Source organism: Salminus brasiliensis, chromosome 13 (genome assembly GCF_030463535.1).
Source record: "Salminus brasiliensis chromosome 13, fSalBra1.hap2, whole genome shotgun sequence".
NCBI lineage: Eukaryota > Metazoa > Chordata > Actinopteri > Characiformes > Bryconidae > Salminus > Salminus brasiliensis.
This window is the reverse complement of record NC_132890.1, coordinates 29,996,080-30,018,286: the sequence shown is the minus strand read 5'-3', so window position 1 is coordinate 30,018,286 and position 22,207 is coordinate 29,996,080. Positions and strand designations below refer to the sequence as shown.

Genomic DNA, 22,207 nt, shown 5'->3' with positions numbered 1-22,207 from the left:
TAATCAATCAAACCCCAACAGTGCACTAAAATTTTAATTTTAGGCAATGCAATTTGGGCAAGGACGATTCTGTGTTTTACGGGACGGGTAGCAACCCTTGTTCCTCTCCTCCATTGTTGTTTCTCAGATCAGAGTGTTCACATTTATGCCACATGCCCACAAATCGGATACGTATCTGATATATGACGACATATGCAAGTGACTCGAATCTGATTTTTTTTAATTCCATATATTGGAATTTATTCTATATGGACAAAAATATTGGGACACCTGCTCATTCCTTGTTTCTTCTGAAATCAAAGGTATTAAAAAAGAGCTCTCATCTTGTCTTTGTCTCGACTGTCCAGGGAAGGCTTTCTGATAGATTTTGGAACACAGCTGTGAGGATTTGATTGCATTCAGTACCAGTATCGTGTATCAGTAAGATCACCACCCCACCTCATCCTTAACTCCCCAACTCATCCCAAAAGTACTGGATAGAGCACCACTATTATTATAGAGAACACAGTTCAACTGCTCCACAGCTCAATGCTGGGGGGCTTTGTACCCCTCTAGCCCAAGGCTGGCATTAGGCACGGTGCCAGTAGGTTAATGTTTATCTGCTCCAGAGAGTCCTATTCTGTTGGCAGTTGTTCTCTACAGGGACTAGGCAAGCTGTGTTTGTGTGTGTGTGTGTGTGTGTGTGTGTGCAACTTAGAGTAGCTGAATGCATTCATTAGTAGAGGTTTGTATATTTTAATATATATCATTAGAGAAACACATTTTCTGACAGGGACAGAATGCATATTACATAGAAATATTATATATAAAGGACTTAAATATGTGTAATACATATCAGACATGTGTTTGATCTTATGTCCTAAGACATAACAACCGTGAGTGTGTTTCTACAGGCTGTGTGTGTTTCCCTGAGTCACTGTACAGCTGTGCTCCAGGAGGTTCAAATGCAAAGCATCATTGATCACAGTTCACTGCCAATAAAATCACCCAGTCATTTGTGTGTGTATGTGTGTGTGTGTGTGTGTGCTGGAAAGATGGCCACAATAGAGCCTGATCAATCTAAGGCAGGGCTAATTGATTGGGGGACTCACACTATTGGAGAGAGAGAGAGCGAGAGAGAGAGAGAGGCCTGGTCATCTGCATGAGAGCAGCTCATTCTGATCGCTGTTACAACAACCGATACACGCGCAGAAAAGGCCTCTCACCCGCAAGGTAGGACCACTGCTCTCTCTGTGTCTTTACCACTTCTGTTGGGGCTGCTTTAATGGACTCTTTCCTTCTCTCTCTCTCTCTCTCTCTCTCTCTCTCTCACACTCACACACACACACACACACACACACACACACGTGCAGGCTTGCACATGCAATTGCACAGACACTTTCGGCATCACACAAACAGATAAATATGTAGAATAATGTTTGCAAATGTACTCACACACACATACACATACACACACACACTCACACACACTCACACACAGTACATTTAAAGACACATTCTACACAGACACAGATGTGTAAAGTGTGTACAAATAAAGAGCTGAATATAGACATAAAAAAGTATGTGTGTGTGTGTGTGTGGCATATGTCTTTGAGATAAACAAACTGTGATGCTGTTTAAAGGGGAGGAGCTTAACAACCGGCAGAGAGAGAGAGAGATGAAGGGAGAGTGAATGCAGATCAATGACAGTGTGTGTGTGTGTGTGTGTGTGTGTGTGTGCACTGTGAATTAAAGGTAAAGTGTAAATTGGAGAGGACTATTATGTGAACATAAAGGTATAATAATCATGTAATTGTAATCAGTCACTTGTATTGATCAGAATATTTAATAATAATAATAATAATAATAATAATAACACAATGCTAATAAATTAAGTAATACATACTCAATAGATGTGTTTAATGTGACACTGTAAACACACTGTTGTGTGATTGTTGTGTTACTGGTGTTTTAGTGCTGTAGTACTGTAGCTCCAGTTAACAGGTATTTTTTTATATTTGCATCAAATAATTTATCTGCAGAACAGGAACACTGTTCACACCTGAGTATCTCAGCAGTGAGTGTGTTTACCAGTAAAACACTATTACACTATTATTTTAAACCATACAGGCAGGGTCAGCAGGCAGAATGTGCCGCTGGTCAGTAAAGTTACTCATATTTTAGGAGAACACAGTTAGAAGAGCACAGTTAAGAGAACAGTTACAAGAAGAGTTAAAAGAACACAGAAGAACACAGTTAGAAGAACGTAGTTAGAATAACAAAGTTAGAATACAGTTACAAAAACACAGGAGAACAAAAGAGCACTGATAGGAGAACACAGAAGAACAGTTAGAAGAACACAGTTAGAAAAACAACAAACAAGATCACAGTTAGATCATGGTTAGAAAAACAAAGTTAAGTGAACAGTTCAAATAAGAGTTAAAAGAACACAGAAGAACACATTTATGTGAACAGTTACAAGAAGAGTTAAAAGAACAGAAAAACAGTTATGTGAACAGTTAAAAGAAGAGTTAAAAAGAACAGAAGAACACAGGAGAACAGTTACAAGAAGAGTTAAAAGAACACAGAAAAGCACAGTTAGGTGAACAGTTAAAAGAAGAGTTAAAAGAACACAGGACATCACAGAAGAGGTGAACAGTTAAAAGAAGAGTTAAAAGAACACATGAGAACACAAAAGACCAGAGTTAGGTGAACAGTTAAAAAAAGAATTATATGCTTAATTTGTCAACATTAAAACACAAAAACGAGCAATATTATTTTCAGTTTCAGTTTAGCGACACAATTTTATTATTTAAGGCAACATCACTGGGCATCACTGCGACCTGGCGTAGTTACTGTTTAGTACCTTCATTCAAAATAAACAAAAAAACAAAAACAAAACATTATGTGTGAGCAGAGGGAATGGCACATTAAATGTTATGATTTATTTTTTTCAGCATCTTAAATTCAGAAAAAAAGTTCAAATAAAAAGTGCAAATAATATACAAATAATGTTCCTATGCGAGTGTTTGCTTATTTTCTACTTTGTAAATGTGCAGTTCAAATATATTCATAATGACCATGTGTATATATAATAATTATATTCTTTAAATTTCTCTGAGTGAACATTAGTAAGAGCACAATCCAATATCTAAGAAACTGCATTGTGCGTTTTTATGTATATTATTTCATTTTTTATGTGTATTTTGCATTAAATATGAGAGCAATATGAACTAGTAACAACATTATTTCTAAATATTTGTAGTGGTTGTAAATGTATCACAAAGTAAATCTATTTTTTTTTTTTAATATATAATTACTATCATTGTAAGCTGAGCTGCGTGAATGTGAATGTATGATGATATTATGTTATTATATATATAATATTTGCACTGAGTGACTGGTAATAGAGTATGTTATTAAAATACAGCGCTCACACATAATTTTTACTTGTAAGTGATACCTGGTAGACCTGATTAGTATATTGAGGTGTTCTAAATTATCAATAAAATATATAATAATAATTGTATGGATTCCTTCATTAATGTGACCAATTGTATATATACTTATGTTTTTAATATAAGTTTTGTATTGTAAATACGTTTTACCATTTATAAAGGTTCCAACACCCTATTCAGAATGTGTGTGTGTGTGTGTGTGTGTGTCCTCTGAGGCCGTGTGAGGGGGTATCTTTAGAATAAATCAGTTACACAATAAGAATCACAGTGATTTCACACTCAGTGTTCACTTGCATGTGGCTCATTGTGTCTACGCGTGTGAGGGGCGTGAGGGGCGAGGAAAGAGGAGTTGCGGGTGGGGAAAGAGGAGGTGCGGGTGGGGAAAGAGGAGAGGAGGGAGAAAGGAAAGGAGCAAAACAAGAGAAAGGAAGAGGAAAAGGAGGGAGGAGAGCATGAGGGCTTTTACATACACTTCCATCTGTGGCATTTTCAAACACTCACAACGATATGAACATTTCCATTCACTCCAGCAGAGAAGCGTTAGTTAATGTGGGTATTTTTAGCTCATCATATTGCAACATCTATTAAAATGTATTTAATGTGGCTGTGATATTTGGTAAAATGTTCAGTTTTAACTGAAAAATGATGCATGTAAATGCGTTATTTCTGTCTTTCTGTGTGAGACTTTTATGTTCTATAATTTCAACTATGAGTTTAAGAATACAACTCCACCTCTTACTACCACACACTGACTTTTCACTAAACATAGTCTGGATACCAATTGAAGATGATCAAGAAAATTATGCATTTCTGATTGTAATAAAATAATTAATATTAAAGGTCAGATAAATGAATTTCAGATTTAAATCAAATTGTGAATTTCAGATTAAAATCAAATTGTGAATTTCAGATTTAAAGCAAATTGTGAATTTCAGATTTAAAGCAAATTGTGAATTTCAGATTTAAAGCAAATCATGAATTTCAGATTTAAAGCAAATCTTGAATTTTAAATTTGAAGCAAATTGTGAATTTCAGATTTAAAGCAAATCATGAATTTTGAATTTGAAGCAAATTGTGAATTTCAGAATTAAAGCAAACTATGTATATACATATACTATACATTATGTACTAATGTATGTCAGGAATTTCATTGATTCTTTTACATTTAAAGGAAAATTGGTTAATAAGATCATGACTTTCAGACTTTCATTATAAATTTCACATTTAAATAAAAAGATTTTAGGATTTTTAGGTTCACTCAATGAAAATTGCTGACTCAACTTAAATAACTGACTTTTTTTCACCAGATCTCCATACAGTTACAGTTACTCTTCATTCAAATGCAGTTTTATTATTTATGCTTTACGAAAAGCAATTGTATCATTTACCATCAAAACAATCCATAAATTACCTGATTCCTAAGACTGTTGATGGTCACATGTCTCCGATTTAGAGATTGGAAAATGAATGTTAGCATTAGCTACTTTTGCAGTGTCCTGGTGTAAAAAACAAAGAACACGTGAAACTGAAATCTGAGAAAATGAATTATTATCATGTAGCAAAGCAGTGAAGCTTCTTTAATATTTTACTTTACAAATTCTTCCAGTCACTAGACAACAATCCACACTCACTTCACCTGCCCCTATAGAGGACTTTTAAAAGGGGAGTTTTGTGTGTGTGTGTGTGTGTGTGTGTGTGTGTGTGTAATGACAGTAGATACTCTTGTTTAGCAGGAACTTGAAGCTGGAGCTTTTGTAGCTCACGTCTTTTCTGTCAAATGTTGTGGATCACAGGCCGCGATGCCTTTTGAATGGTTGTATTGTTGAAGTGTGTGTATTGTTGAAGCGTGTGTGTGTGTGTGTCGTTTACTCCACAAGGGCTCTCGCTGTAAATACGGCAATTTGACTCCGGCTGGTGGAAAGTAGCTTTGACAGCAGCTAAATAGAACTGCACCACAAAAAGAAATCAATAGCAGGATCCTGTTATGGCTCCTGCTGGTTTCTTTTCTGCCCACTTTATTCAAGAAAGTCTTTAGATTTAGCATTTAGGAGTGGGCACCTAAACACTTCGCCTTAAACTCGTTCATTCACACTGAAGATGCAAGTCGCTTGTATCACAGATTTCAATATCGAGCTCCAACACAACTTTACATACTGTATATTATTACAATACATGTTTATGTTTATGAACGTCATTAGAATCAAAAATACATTTTATTATATATTTCAATAAATACATGGCAAAAAAAATTATGTTAGTATTGAACATATGATACTGTGCATGGAGTTTTGCTTCAATATGTGGCAAAAAGAATGGACGCGGTGTACAAGGCACAGATACAGTGCAAACATTAAATATGCATGTATCTATAGCTTTATTTTTAGGATTATATGACTCTTCGCTGATTTAACGCCATATTTGAGGGATTGTTTTGACTCATTTTTGGTTTAACACCATATTTTAGGGAACATTTTAAATCTTTGCTGCTTTAACATCTTATTTTGGGTAATAATTTCTACTGTTTCATGGTTTTGCACAATATTTAGAGATTATTTTTACTATTTTGTGGTTTAACTCTATATTGTAGAGGTTATTTCTACTCATTGTTGGTCTAACACTATATTATAGGTATTATTTTAACTCTTTAATTGTTTTGCTCATTTACATTTTATGAAGTATTTTGAATCTTTGATGGTTAATTTTATGGGTTAATTAAAAAATTTTAGAGATTGTTTCTACTGCTTTGTGTTTAACACTGTTCAAGATGATTTCTACTCTTTGGTGGTTTAATGAATTATTTCTATTAATTTATTTTTGCTTAGCACTATAATATTTATGGATTGGTTCTCCTCTGTTTTGTTTTAACACTATATTTTAGATAATATTTCTACTCTTTCAGGGTCGGGCACAATGTTTTAGGATGTATTTTTAATCTTTGGTGATTTGTTATTTGTTTATTTATTTATTTATTTATTTTTACATATTGCTTTGCTATTGCTATTGCTTTGTGTTTGGAAACATTACTACTATTTGTGGCTTAATGCTGTAATATGGGGGTTATTTTGACTGTTATAGCATAACGCTACACATTTGTAGGTTAGTTTTGACTCTTTGCTGGTTTAACACTATTATATTTTCATGGTTTATTGTTATATTTAAAGCATCATATATTTTGGCGGTTCAGCGCTTCATATTTATGGTTATTTTGACTCAGTTATGGAACTGGAACTGTTTCTACACTACATTTTGGGATTATTTCCTCTCTTTGGTGGTTCAGCAATTTATTTTGGAGGTTATTTCTATTCTAATGTAATGTAAAACTCTTGGTGACTCTTTGGTGGTTTGACTCTAATTTCTTGGTATTATGTCTGCTCTTTTATCTTGATCTAGTGTGTAAATAGGGAACACAGAATTACTGACTTAATAAATGATTGCCATTGTCATAAATGGAATTGAGAAATAAAGATAATAATACAATTTAAAAAACGCATTTAAAAAATCATAATAGTAAAACACACTACCATACCTTTCTGTGGTTTGATATTTAGTATCGGAGGAAAAAAGAGAAATGGAGGGACACTCTGTTACAATTTGACGCAATCAGGTTTTGCAGATGGAGAAAGATCAGTAGGACAATAATACAAAGGTTGCAAGTTATTAAATGAATAAAGAGACAGAGGCAGGGACGATTATTGATTTTTAGCCGTTCCCTGAGGCTTTGGAATGGCTATCAGGCCAGGGGGTGGTACACACACACACACACACACACACACACACACACAAGCACATACACTACACACACAGAAAGCGAGGGCTTTAAAAGTGAGAGGATAATAACCGTGCTGGTTAAATTGTCACTTAAACTACAGTTTTGTCTCAGTGAATCCACTGATAAAACTGCAGAGAGGCTGCCGCACACATTCAGCCTGAGCTGTTCCACTTTTGAGATCCCGTGAATCTGGAAGTTGCTTTTTAGATTGTAGAAGATGATGAATGATGAATAGACCAATAGAAATGCTCCAAAAAGTACATTTGCATACACGTCCATTTAAAGTTAAATCATTCTTTAAATCATTGTCATTTACAGTACACACACTATACAACATATACACACTATTACACACACCACACACTATCATTTACAGTACACACACTATACAACATATACACACTATTACACACACCACACACTATAATTTACAGTAAACACACTATACAACATATACACACTCTTACACACACCACACACTATCATTGACAGTACACACTATACAACCTATAAACACTAGTACACACACTACACACTATAATTTACAGTACAAACACATATACACACTTTTACATATACACACTCTTACACACACTACACACTATCATTTACAGTACACACACTATACGGCATATAAACACTAGTATACACACTACACACTATCATTTACAGTACACACACACTATACAACATATACACACTATTACACACACTATACAAATTATAAAAATAAAAATCATTTACAGTACACCGCTATTAAACATAAACACTCGTATACACACTACACACTATCATTTACAGTACACACACTATACAACATAAACATTAGTATACACACTATAATTTACAGTACACTCACTATACAATATATAAACACTTTTACACACACTTCACATCATTTAAATTGTGTGTGCTGTCAGTGATTGAGTATAGTGTGTGTGATAGTGTTTACATCTTGTATTGTGTGTGTGTACTGTAAATACAGTGTGTATAGCATAAATGATAGCATGTAGGATAGCATGTATCATGATGGATCCAGCACTTACTGATCATACTGTGTGGAGTCTGTATGATTTATTATATTTAAAAATAAAGAATTACATTCAGAAATCCATTGCAGCTCAGAGCTCTGTGACCAATGCTCTGTCAGTCTCTGCTCTGACAGTTTTCTCTACTTGCAGCGTTCAGAGTTCAGCGTTCACACAAACATAGTAGTTTACCTCAATCCTTTGCTGTTGTTGATAAAATAAGTGTAATATTAGTGGATCATTAGAACCTTTTATCTCAAATTTAGGTTTCTGAGAGCATTTCTCTCTCTCTCTCTCTCTCTCTCTCTCTCTCTCTCTCTCTCACACACACACACACACACACACACACACACACACACACAGATAGACAAATAGGTAATTCTTCAAAAGTGGGTAAAATTTTGTCCCCAGGTTATAAATTCAAAAACATTATAAAAATGTTATTTATGAAATACTTTATTGTGAGTATTATATATATATATATATATATGTATATATATATATATATATATATATATATATCTCACTTATAGCATCACCAAATATAAATTTCCTCAAAATAATGTAAATGTTTCAAACAATAATTTCTTGCAACTTTGGCCCTGTTCCTAACCCTAACCCTAACTTCTCTGCTCTAATAAAATAGAAAAAAGGTAAAGAATTTGCAGAGAAGATTCAGTCTTCCCCTAATGAAAATATCCTGGTTTCTCTGTGCACATCTGTGCTCAAACATCCGGCACATGCATGTAAAATGTATTTACAGACGATCCCCAAAAACGGAGCGCACCAAAAACTGTAATCCTCCAAACATGTCCAGAGAAAGGCTTGGGCTTCAATTAGAAAATATTTTTTATAAGATCTTAAAAAGACAAATCTATAATTCATGCTCATATCTATTCAACTGCACATTTTTGCACAGTATGTTTCCACCTCAACATTACAGTCATTACCGTGATAGCCTGTGATTTAAGTAATTAATTATTTAAAGGTAACACTTGTTTATGTCGAAACCATGGAAACAAAGACAGGAAGGGAGCACATGTCAGCCAGGAGGGAAGACATGTAACATTGTTTTGGGTTCGGAAAAGTGAGTAATTGAATCATGTATTCTTCCTGATAATTGAGTAGATTTAATCTGAGTCATTACTGTTACATTATGGCAACATTTAACAAAAAAGAAAGATTACAGGGGGGAAAAAAGCACATTATTAATATGTATTTAAAGTGCATCATAAACTAGCTGTTGAGTAGTTTTGGGAAATCCATTTCTAGGGGCTTTTTGTCTTTAAAAAAGTGAAAATGGTCATTTCTGCAACATATGATTATCAACACACAGCTGTAATACTTGGTGGTGGTAATTACAGGTTTTCAGCTTCTCAGTATCCTTTTAACTAGTTTTTAACCCTATCATATATTTTACTGTTTAGAAATTAAAGTAAAAAGAATTACAACTTCCCAAAACTAAGCTTCACAGTTTTTCTGACTATATCACCCATAAAACATCAGAGAGATCAAAAAGGAACGTAAATGAGCCCTTTGAAATGACCTGGATTTCTGCACTAAACCCCTCTTTTCAATAAATATAAAATATGTCAATTATATATCAGCTCAGTCTTGCTCACCAATAAGTCCAATTATCCTAAAGCAAGTAAACACTGACATAATTCAAACTAAATCTTTGCTAAATTATTTTTTTTAAACTTAAGATGATAAGATCCCCAACTGAAAAATCACCCAATCACACCCATAAATACACGTGTGCATCTTAATCAAGGATCATTAAGTAATTAATCACTGTGTGTAAGGAGCTGTTCATTAGCCCGTTCCTTTGAGACTTGTTTACATGTGAATGAACGGGGAAGATTCAGTCTTCACCCAAAGAAAATATCCTGGTTTCTCTGTGCATATCTGTGCTCAAACATCCAGCACATGCATGTAAAACGTTTTTTCAGATGATCCCAGAAAACAGAGCACACAAAAACCTGTAATCCTCCAAACATGTCCAGAGAAAGGCTTTGGCTAAAATCAATAACAGCGTAGAGGAAACAAAGCAGCCACCTCCACACCTCTCCACTGCATTCACCCGCTGCTTCACGCTACTGTACGAGACTGTAAAAAAGCCTAGCGCTCATTGACCTTCAGAAAACCTCTCAGAAATGTGTACATGCGGGAATACGCTTAGCCTTCGGAGCAGATTTAACGTGCTGTAAATCCTGGATGACTGATTTTTCGGATGTCATCTTACTTGTATAAGGAATAGGCCAGTAATTACATATTATGTACTGTTATTAAGAGCTTATAGTCATGCAATACTTTCAATATTTTACACAGTTTCCAATAGTCCTAGAGTAGATTTTTCCATGAAGAAGCACTTAACATTTTTACAAAATTAATTTTTCATTTTACAAACCTACTTCACAATGAAAAGGGAATACTTTCAATTTCAGATTTCTCAGAAATGCTGCATGTGTGTTTATGGATGGAAATATTAAAGGAATAGTTCAGCAAAACAAAACTCAAGTAAACATGACAGATCGCTGACCCCAGATTTAGCCAATCCGCAAAGACAAGCTTAAAATCTGATGTGTGCTTATTTAGTTTGGAAATGGAGATGCTAGGCTAACAGTGCTAACAAACACTGCATTTAGACTGTCACCAGTCTCATTTCTGTAAACACACACACACACACACACACACACAAAAACATCTTTCATCTCATCTCTCAAAATGCATCCAGATCTTTTTTGGGTGCAGACAAACGTGATTCAGAACACAGTATGACTCTTGTTTGAGTTTATAAACACAAAAATTTACTTAAAATTAATTAAAAAATAAACAGTGTGAAAGACATTTTGAAAACATTCCAAGTTTGGTTTAAATAAAGTCCATCCTTTCAGTTTCACTGTTTATGTCAATTTTGAAAGACTGAAATAGCAAATACGTTAAGGTATTTTAGGTGTATTTAAGGTATTTACAGAGGTGAGTTTGGTAACAGTCTAAGTCCAGTGTTTATTAGCAACATTAGCATAGCATCTCCCATTATAAAATAAAGAAATACATTGCAGATACTAGACATGACCTGGCTGATTGTCTGCATCTGGGACAAGTGCTAAAATTGCATGTTTCATTTTTGGCAAACTACTCTTTTAAGCTCAAATCAGCTGTAATGAATGTAGTAAATATTACTTGATTGATTTTTATGTAATTTAATTCCTGGCTTGTCATTTTTTCCCTGTTATTTTACCCACATAAGCCACTATAATTACAGCACCTTTATGTACAATGTATAGAGCTATTCCTGGACTAAACAACAATGAGTCTACATAGATAAGGGGTCCTTTTGGCCTTTATGTGGTTATACATTCTTTTTAGAAATACTTTAGAGCAAAATAAATAACTTGGGTATTAAATATATTATTTACTGCTGGCTTGTAAAACGCTTGCACACATTCAGCTTGTAATTTAATTCATATTTGTTTACTAGTGTTTGCAGATAAGACAGTAAGTGTATTTTCTACATTGTGTTTAAAAAAAGCTTTGCCGTGTAATGACGAAATCCATAATTGATGCTTTATTGAAAATCTACAATTTTTTTTCTACCAATGCAAAGAACCATTTTTTGAGTTGTCGATGCTCTATATAGAACCAATGCTTTTAGAAAACTACCCTTAAAAAATGTATATTGATCTAAAATACAAATCTATAAGTCGGGTTTTTAATGCACGTTAAATACTGGCTTTTCAAAAAAAAAAATCTTTTAATTTACAATCAAATACTTTTATTTACTATAGTTGTTTCTTGATGTATGTGTGTAAAAGTCAGATTCAAACACACAGTAAATAATTATCACTATGGTTTTGAACTAGCCCTGTTATTTTACTCGTATAAACCACTATAACTACATTACCTTTATATACAATTTATAGAGCTTCTGGACTAAACAGCCCTGTCAGCAACGAGTCTAATAAAAATGGGTCATTTTGGCCTTTATGTGTGAAAACGTCGAGCTCTAGGATCAGTCTTAATGAGCTACAAATGTAGGATGATTGATTTTTGCATGAAATTTCATCCCTGTTGACTAAGAATTAAAGCCAGCCACTATATTTACATAAACAATATATTGGGTGTAAACTGTACAGTTTTCAATACGCTAGTCTTAAGCTAGATCCCCCTGTTAATGATGGGCCTAAAGAACCCTCACAGCAACACTTTTTCGATACTTTATTTTATCCAACTCATTACTGATGGTGATGGTGTACTGATGGTGTTTCCTAAAGAGTAGGCCTCAGAGTATCTATCAGAAAGGTGTTAATGTGTGAAAACATTAAGCCCTCCAGTCATTCCTAATGTGCTCTAAATGCTGCATTAAGGATAAAGTTGTCTATTTTTATTCGTGTTAATTTGCCCGTACACACAGATAAGCCAGTATAATTACAGTACATATCCTTAGGATGCATAGAACCAGGTTTCTACATACGCTTTAAGCTTTAAGCCTGATCCCAGGATTACCTGCTGTGATTTAGATTTTACAGAGGGATTTATTAGACCTTAATGATTATTATTTTGGCGTTTTAATATGAAAGCTCCTCAATCGGTCAAAATGAGCAGTAGGTTTTGGTTGTTGAATTTTAAAGTAATTTTATCTTTATTGACCTGTAGCCAGTACTTTTACATTTACAAATACATGGCACAATTTCTTGGATGCAGAAAATAAAGGCCTAGTTTTTCAGTCTATCTATTTCTAGTTTTTCTATCTATCTATCTATCTATCTACCTACCTACCTACCTGTTGGCCTAAATGGATGCACTTTAGTAACACCGGAAGCAGTGAAGATTTTGACTATATCTGTAGCCCTGAGCTTCTTAAATAGCTTAATGCATTTTTTTACTACATTGACAGATTTTACCAAATGTTACTAAAGGTATTTCATTTGGCAGGTCGTAATAACCTGTATCATATTTTTATGATGTTTACTATGGTTACAATCTGAGCAATTCAACTCTTTAAAGCTGCATAGAATTTGACAGTCTGTGCTGAGTAGTTCTGTCCATTTTTTTCAAGATCACATGACCAAGTTGACCTGCACATGTCCTGCACACGCCCGACACGCTAAGAAAGCAAGACAGGAACCATTACTGGTTTAGTATTCTACACTCCGCACATTAGAATTATGTATATAGTCTTCTAAAATGTTTACAAGGCTTTTCCAGCTGTTCCCCTCCACCTCGCACCCCTATCATTTCTGAAATAAGATGCCGCGGAGGGCTCAGCCTGATGTAGCTTCATTTGTCTTGATTTTTGAGAGGGCTCTGGGGCAGGGGGAGTGTGATGAGGAGGGTGGTGGTGGTGAGGGGGGCGCTTTGTCCATCTGCTCCTGCAGAGATAGCACTAAAGCAGTGACCATGCTGACCGCCCTAACCGACAGAGGTCAGGCTGACCTTTGACCCTGCGACCGCTAGCCGAGCAGGGTGGACATCTGGGCCCAGCCGGCCCTAATATAAAGATATAGGACACACCATCGCTGCTGCAGAGATCTGCAATATGGTCATGCATTTGCTAAATCATTGTGTGTGTGTGTGTGTGTGTGTGTGTGTGTGTGTGTGTGTGTTCATATCTGAGGAAAGAGATCTGCAATATGGTCATGCATGTGCAGTGTAATTTTGCCTGTGTGTCCATGCTAACTTTGCCGTGCTGCAGTTACATGAGCAAACAGCACTGGCTATGTTGTTTGTTTTTCACCATATGCTAAGCCTGGCTAATGTATGCTAATTTATAAAGCATTTTCCCATAACACAGTCTAACTGTCAGTTTTAGCTTTTTTAGGTATTCTTCTTGAATTACTGACCGGAGTTGATAAAACAAAAAGTCCACAACACAAACCTGGTGATTTAGCCATGGAATTTAGCCTCATACAAAAAATGCCAACATTTGTGGAAATCATATTACACTGGGTAAATCTACCTACATAAAAGGTTGAATAATTTATTTTATATTTAGTAAAAAAGAGTATCTTAGCATCTCAACCATAATATCAAGTCTTTTTAACCATAATACAGCAAAAAAAAAGACTGCTATTTAAGAGTACTTCCTACATACAGTTTTAGCTTAACTGTTTTGGGATAGATTTAGGTTTTTGGAGCCTAAGTTAGCATATTAGCATTGGTTTAGTTAGGCCTAAGTCTGTGGAGCTGATGATGAGTGGCAGTGAGGAGGCAGAGGCTTGTTGTCGTGCCAGCAGATTCTCAGTTTAGCTTCCTGATTAATGAAGAAAAATAAGATGATACATTTAGCCTGGGGTATCAAATCAAATTTACTTGTATAGCTTTTTACAACCGTTGTTGTCACAAAGCAGCTTTACATGATCAGTTTGGTAGTAAATAGTAAATAAATATATAGATTTGATACCCCAGGCACAATGTATCTTCTTATGTTTCTTAAAAGACAGTAGTAAAAGACCAAAAAAAAATCAATAACATAAAAAGACATGAAAAATCTAAGACCCCTAGTGACTAAGCCAACGGCGACAGTGGCAAGGAAAAACTACCTTAAGGAGGAAGAAACCTTGGGAGGAAGCAAGACCCATCCTCCTCTGGTCAGAACTATTTATAAATTATTGACAAAAGTCACCAAACCACCTAAACTGTTGTACTGCTCAGGGTCATATTTACCCTACGCACAAAATTGTGCCAAATCTTTGTGTCATAGGTTTGGCACCCTTTATGCACTCTCTTAAGCACACTGGATCTCACTAGCTTGTTTATATCCCCCTTTAAAATTATACCCATTATCCAGCATAGTCACATATTCAAATTTGATTTAGTTTATTTACTCTACTTTTTGATTAGTTAATAGTTTTAGATGCTAAGATTAGATTTAGATATTTTGTTTTATAGAAGTGTACATAAGTAAACAAATCCTACATATGGCATTTCTTGGACATTGTAGAGCATACTTTATATTTATTCACTAAACAATGGGCTAAAATAATACATAGCTTATAAAATGTGCCATAATATTTCTAGATCAAGCAAATTATTTCTTTTATTGAATGTGTCTTTTTGCAATTTCCCTCCTGGGATTAATCTGCAATTTCTCTCCTGGGATTAATCTGCAATTTCCCTCCTCGTATTTCTGCGGCAACAACAGTGGTGCCCAGTCTTTTGCACATAATTATACATTACTGTATATTGCTGCTGTTCAATGAAAAACATGTATCTCCATTTTTGTCCATTTTTAGTTTTCTCCATGGTTTGAACCCTGTACCTGCTCTTTGCACTGTATAAATAATTTTGGGTAAATAGACCAACATAAAAAAGCTCTACATTTATTAAAAAAAAATTTAAACTTGTAAACTTCAAAGTAAAGCACATTTTAGCCCTCTCCTATAAAGTCACCATTTTGGAGATATGTGTTTTTCACAGAACAGTGACGGTAACTTAAAGAAAATACAGGGGAAAAATAATAATTAAATGAATGAAGGTGAAAGTGGGAAGACATGGATGAGTCAATGAAATGATGAATAATTATGATCAATAAATCAAACAACTAACTTTGGCACTGAGATTTTCTGATGTAGAAAGTTAATTTTTTGTTGTACAAGAATCTGAGGACTGCGATGGTAAAGGTCATAATGGTAAAAGTCACTTGTCTCACATGAGCTAATAAACCTTTCAAAAACATTAACAAAAAAACCCAAAAAAGGTTTGAAACTACTAGACTTCCGTACTTCACCAAACTTCCTCGATTCTTCAGTTTCACTCTCTATTGTAATCAGGGTCATTGCTTGGAGCCCCAGAGGCCAAGTGGTTGCTGCCTAACAGATTGTTAATGTGATTGAGAGAGTGAACAGCCTCTGCCCAAACGAGTAATTACATGAGCTGCACGTGCTAGGCTATCGACTGTGCCGCCAGAATTCAATTGAAAGTATGGCACTTGTAGGGATTCCATACACTAGATCCTCTCTTCAAGGCTTCTGTTTTTTTTTTTTCTCTCAGACGCGGGAAAATGAAAGCACTTGCGCCGTATCTGTTGTCCCTAAAGAGACCGCAGAAAGCCTCTGTACTGTACGTCCTTGTGTGGAATTATAGATCTCAGCTGCTCAGCTGGAGAGAGTCCTGAAAATGCCTACCTGCGTACAACTGCTAATGTTACTGAAGTGCTAATTCACAAGTTTCACAAAGAAAACTTTTGATGTAAGAGTGACTAACGGCTCTGGTAACAACACAACATATACAATTGTCTCCAGACACGTCTTTAAATAATGAGTTCAGCGATTTTACAGTGCACACATTTCTGACACAGGCACAGACAAGTTGCACATGCACAGTTTTCTAATCGTCATAGAAAACCATTGCCAATATAACTGGACGCTCTGGAGCAGCTCCACTGTCTAACAAGTCTAACGTCAGTGTGCCCAGTGCCATCCAGTAGTTACAGAGACTGTGATGCAGTGGACCTGAATTCTCTAGAGTGCTGGAGCTCCAGCCTGCCAATAACTCTGGGATAAGTTGAGTGGCATTTGTGACCAATAACTGATCATCCATTATCGACACCTGACCTCACTACTGCTCTCATGGCATTAAATCCTCACAGCAATGTTCCAAAAAAATTAAATAAATAAATCTAGTGTACGGTCTTTGTAGAAAACAAACTGCTTGGTATTAACCTTGATTTTAAACGTAGCTCTGGAGGAGCAGGTGTCCACAAACTTTTGGACATATAGAGTACTTTGAACTACTTTTCGTTATACAATATACAATAAAATGCACAGTTCCTATTGCTTTACATGCTAAGCTCATCCATTAGCTTAGCTTTAATAAAAGAGCTGCTAAACTTGTTAATCTAAAACCAGCAGTTTACCAGTCCTTAGGGAGCCCTAAATGATCCAGATTTTTGCCCTAACCCAACACGCATCACAGAGAAAAGGTCTGGACCATTTGAGGGCCAGTTTGAGGACCACTGCTTTTGAAAAAAGTGTGCTTCCTAGGAGCACTGTTAGTTGCACTCTTACCAATAGAGGTTCTATATAGTATTAAAAATTGGGGTAATTTTTAGGGTGAGAGGGTAATCAATACTAATCAAGTAATCCAGGTTCCTGGACGCTGGTTCTGAAGTAACCCCTGTCCTGCACAATTCTGTATTTTCCTACACAGCCACTTCAACTGTGCTTTCACACCTTGCTCACATACCTTGCTCGGCCTGGACCTTTGGACTTTTCAGTCCGAATATGTGTAAAAGGTGTGAAAGATGCCACAAACCACAGCCTGGACCAAAGGACCAAAGTTTGGTTTGACCAAAAGAGGAGACTTATGCCTGTTAACCATGGTTGGGGTTGTTTGCAGTGTGAAAACACTATTTTGGATGGTTCGGACTTTCTGATCAATTAAAGGAAGTTATGTCTTTTAATAAAAATAAGAAGATACATTGTGCCTGGGGTATCAAATCTATATATTTATTTACTATTTACTACTAAATTGATTGTGTAAAGCTGCTTTGTGACAACAACGGTTGTAAAAAGCTATACAAGTAAATTTGATTTGATTTGATTTGATTTGATACTCCAGGCTGAATGTATCATCTTATTTTTCTTCATTATTCAGGAAGCTAAACTGAGAATCTGCTGGCACGACAACGAGCCTCTGCCTCCTCACTTAACTTCCTTTAATCAGAAAGGCACGAAGGCAGCTCACCGAATTCACAACATGCTGACATCAGATGCATGGCCCTCTACAAACCAATCAATGTCAAGTATAGGGAGGTTTAGCGCAGTTGCTAACCAAACTAACTGGACTAAACATATTCAATGTGAAAAGGCCTTTGGTTTGGCCTTTGGTCCAGACTTTCAGGTGTGAAAACGTTGTTATGTTGGGTGCATCTTGCTGGAAATGTTTGAATACATGTGAGAAGATCATCACTGTTGTTTTTGCTTTTTGCGCTGTATTTAGGTCTGCTTTGGCTGTTATGCTATCAAACTTTGTAAGATGGTAGCACCTCCTGCTGGACTGGCATGCTCACTCTTGTTAGGTCCTCCTGATGGGCTGCTTTTGCACTCTTGTTTTTCAGATTTTTTTTACAAACACTACTACCTACAACCTACATTCTTAAAAGTATCTGAAAACATGTGAATGGGGCCTCAGAAGGCCAGGTACCTAGACTAGGCTAAAACCAGGCCTTATCTATGTCTGGGAATCCAGCCTAGAATCTGCAGATCGGTGATGTATTTACAGTTTCAGCTTGAATGTGTATGTTGAAGTATCGTCTTCTGTATAACCTGAAGGTGTGACTTGAATGTTGAGTGGAAGTCAAGCTTCTGCTTTCATATCTCAAAGTCTATAGTTCAGAGGTGGCCTACCACCACCGGCCCCCTCCCCACTTATTAACCCAGCTCTGAGACATCAAGACAGAGGCATTTGGCCCATAGCCAGAGGCTTGCCTTGAGCACCTGGTTTTATCTGCTGTAATGAAGCACACTGTTGAATAATGAAGCGGACGGCTAGCCTTTTTTTTTTTTGTAAAAGTGCACTGACAATTATAAACCCCCACTGTCTGTTCTTCTCACCCTGTTGCCCCACGCAAGGGGAGTCGCAGAGGGCATTTACAAGGCGAAAAGCCATGCTAGCGGGTACCTCTGGCGAGCTCAGACGATGCTAGTGGCTCTTAGCTTCTCAATAATTGAGCTAGCAAGGACAGGTAAGAAACCTAGCCACGCTACCCTCATCAGCGGCAAGTGCATTCATGTATAGCTGGACATATAATGAAGCAACCTTGAGAAATTCTCAGCACAATGGCATGGGATGAATGTGCTGGATGCGCTTTGTGTATAAGTGTGCGTGCAGAAGGCCTTCAAGAGGGTGTCTTTCTAAGAGAGTCCACAAGTACTTTCCCACTCATTTCAGGATTAGCCGGAACGCCACGGTTCAGGGCTGTTTTCCACCATTCTGCTAATCCATGACCCTTAACCTCAAAACTCAAGGAGATGGTCACATTTTTTTTTTATAACAGGTTGCCATGGGTGGAGAACTGCAATACCAGGGTCTGGAATGTACAAGGACAGAGTAAAATTAAAAGGATCAAGCTTTAAAGGCAGAGAAAAAGGAAGAAGAAGTACTAATGGACCCTCTTTAGATGAGTCTGTGGCTCGTTTTTAGATTCTTTAAAAGGCTTGTGCCGTTATTGTGGATGCAGCTGCATTATACAGTAGCTCGATGATGCCGATGCTTCAGCGCATTGTGAACAGACATCTAATATTCTCTTTCATATTTTTCGAAGGATGTATTACCGCCGTCTTTTATCACCACAGACACAGACGCGATGGTCATACAGCACTTATTAGCCTGGGCTATTGAGAAGTTCACAGTACGGCAGCAGTAAATAAAAAAAAAGTACTGGACGTAAAAGCTGGCTGAGTGCCAGGATTGTTGATTCAGCCTCTAACAGCAGATTATTGTTATTTACTGCAAGAAAAAAACAGGATAATGATTTACAAAAGCTGCATTAGAACAGTGCTTTAGTTTAGATGTTTTATTGTAAGCAATGTCGAAACAGTGACTTTACTGCATTTTATTTTTACTTTAATTAGTATTTTGATGTCTAAATAGAAGGTGTGTGAAAAATGATCAGATACTGTTTTAAATGCCTTAATTGCATGAAACTTGTTGATTTTCCTTGAATGAGCTCAGGAAATGAATAAATTGCACCATGATGGCTCACACAGGTTTAACATGTCTAACCACAACAGTACCATAATCATAACCTTGTTTCTTGCATGTTTTTAACAAGATCATTAAAACTAGGCCTCTTTTTGTAACTATTCCTGCCAATGCTTATCTTACTGGCCAGTGCTGCTATCCATGTGGTTTCTCAGCTAGCTGCATTGGTCTCAACTGGAACACTTTTTAGCCAAGCATGGATACCCGCTCGCTTGATGTACCTTCGATTCCTTGCACACTGCATTTTGACATCCCTTTCTCAGCTACTGGCTTCACGCAAAGCCTCAGCCATGAGGCCTGCTTCACATAGCAACCCGAGATCACATATTTTCAGATATTTAGCCTGGCGGTGACATGCATGGTCACAAGTGTCTCATATAGGTGTATAGGTGTCATATTGTGTTTTTTTACTTTTGGGCCATAAATTTGAATGAGTCAACACTGCTACAGAATGGTTTAAGATTTAAGAATTTTCTCCTTTTCCAGCCCTCGTTTGCTTGTGTGGGATTTTCTTTTGAAAGCGGACACACCAGTGTTTGAGGTTAATGGTACGTCAGTTCCATGTACAAAAGTGTCATTATTCAACTGTACCAAAATAAATACAGTTTCCCTTTCTATGGCACCTTCAGAATTTGAAAGCAATGTTGGACATATTTTTATTATATATTAAATTTTTTATGCTTATAATTTAATCTATAAGTTGGAACAATTACATTTCATTTCTAACTTTTTTAAACAAAAATTAACAAAAGATAAATGTGATTTTTATAGACAAAGACATCAAATTAGACAGTTTTTTTTTTTTTTACAAGAAACTGATCATTTCTCAGAGCTCTAGAAGACCACAGTGGTTGTACACTTACCTTTATGACATGAGAGGCAGTAAACTACTCTTCATTTCCATCATGTTTCCAGTTAATCATTATTTAAAGTTTATTATTTAGGTAGCAGAGATCTACAGGTTAATCACATAAAGCTTATATATATATATTTATATTTATTTATATAAAGCTTCTACGCCGATGTAAAGGTTCTTCTTAGATGTGGAGGCTCTTTACCTACAAATGTTAATCTAATTTACAAATAGTACAAATAAAAAAGTACAAATTTAAATCTCTCTATTGAAAGGATTTTAGGGGCATACAGATATTAAAGGTGAACCCAAGATCAGAGTCAAATAAAAGTTACATAAAAGGAAAATCATATCAAGATTAATCATTCAAAATATTAAAACTGCAGTAGATTCGTGAGCGTGAGGAACCTTAAAGATTAAAGAAACTCAGTCCGGCCTTGGCTCACTCTGCACACGCTTCCTCATGCCTCACTTTGAGCAGGCCCATTGGTTCGTCCGTGACCAATGTCTTTTCGGTCAGTTTCGCCCTGCCACGACTCTCGCGTGCGGGAAAGTGATATGCATGGGTGTGAAGTGTAGGCCGGAGAGACGGAGGTGGGCTGGCACGGACGGTGATGATTTAATGCTGATCCTTGGACTGTTTCTACACTGGAACCTTTAATGCAGACTAAATGAGATTTGGGGTGTATTTTTATACGAAATTAAATTGCCCAGGCGCCACCTCCGTCTCTCCGTCTCTCTCTCCCTCAGACGGAGACGCCAGGATACGGTTCCATCACACGACAGGACGGAGGAATTCAAGCAGGCCTCATTATATATGCAGAGAGGGAGAGACACACACATACACAGAATAAGAGAAAGAGAAAGAACACACACAGACTCAGAGAGCAATAACAAGCTTTGTTAGTTACACCCTTAAAAAATAGGTTCTTTAAGGGTTTGTAGGTACAGACAATGGTCTGTATGGAACCCGGACAATACCAAGAACCATTTGGATGAATAAAGGGGTCTTTGTCTCGTTAAAAAAAACCCCAAAAAACCCTTGTGGATGTTTCTTTATAGATTTTTTAAAAATGTTCCTATATACTGTAGCACCAAAAAGGGTTCCACTGTTGTTATGAGTAAATTAAAGTTTTTTTCAGTACCATTCAGAACCATGTCGAAATATTTACATTGTGTAGTTTATAGCAGTTTATAACCCATTAAACAGCCTATGGCCTGCAGGTGGGACGGAAGTGTTATTACAAACTTCTAGAGAATAGCCCCACCAGTTTGTACATAAGTCCCTGTAGTTACTGTGTTAAGGGTGGGAAGGTGAAGTAGGGGTCCTCAAAGACCATATCTGGTTGGATGAGTGCATAATGATGCAGCTGTAGTAGGACTGAGAATGTTGTTGAACATCAAAACGGAT

General features: G+C 36.3%; 1 long non-coding RNA gene across 1 annotated transcript in view; it reads left to right on the top strand.

Annotated features, from left to right (window-relative positions):
• The first annotated feature begins 1,031 nt into the window (after window positions 1–1,031).
• The window catches only part of LOC140575188 (uncharacterized), a 46,323-nt gene continuing 25,147 nt past the window's right edge, over window positions 1,032–22,207 (top strand). The window contains exon 1 of the long non-coding RNA XR_011980795.1: window positions 1,032–1,212. This is a non-coding gene — a long non-coding RNA (uncharacterized lncRNA). The remainder of the gene's footprint in view (window positions 1,213–22,207) is intronic.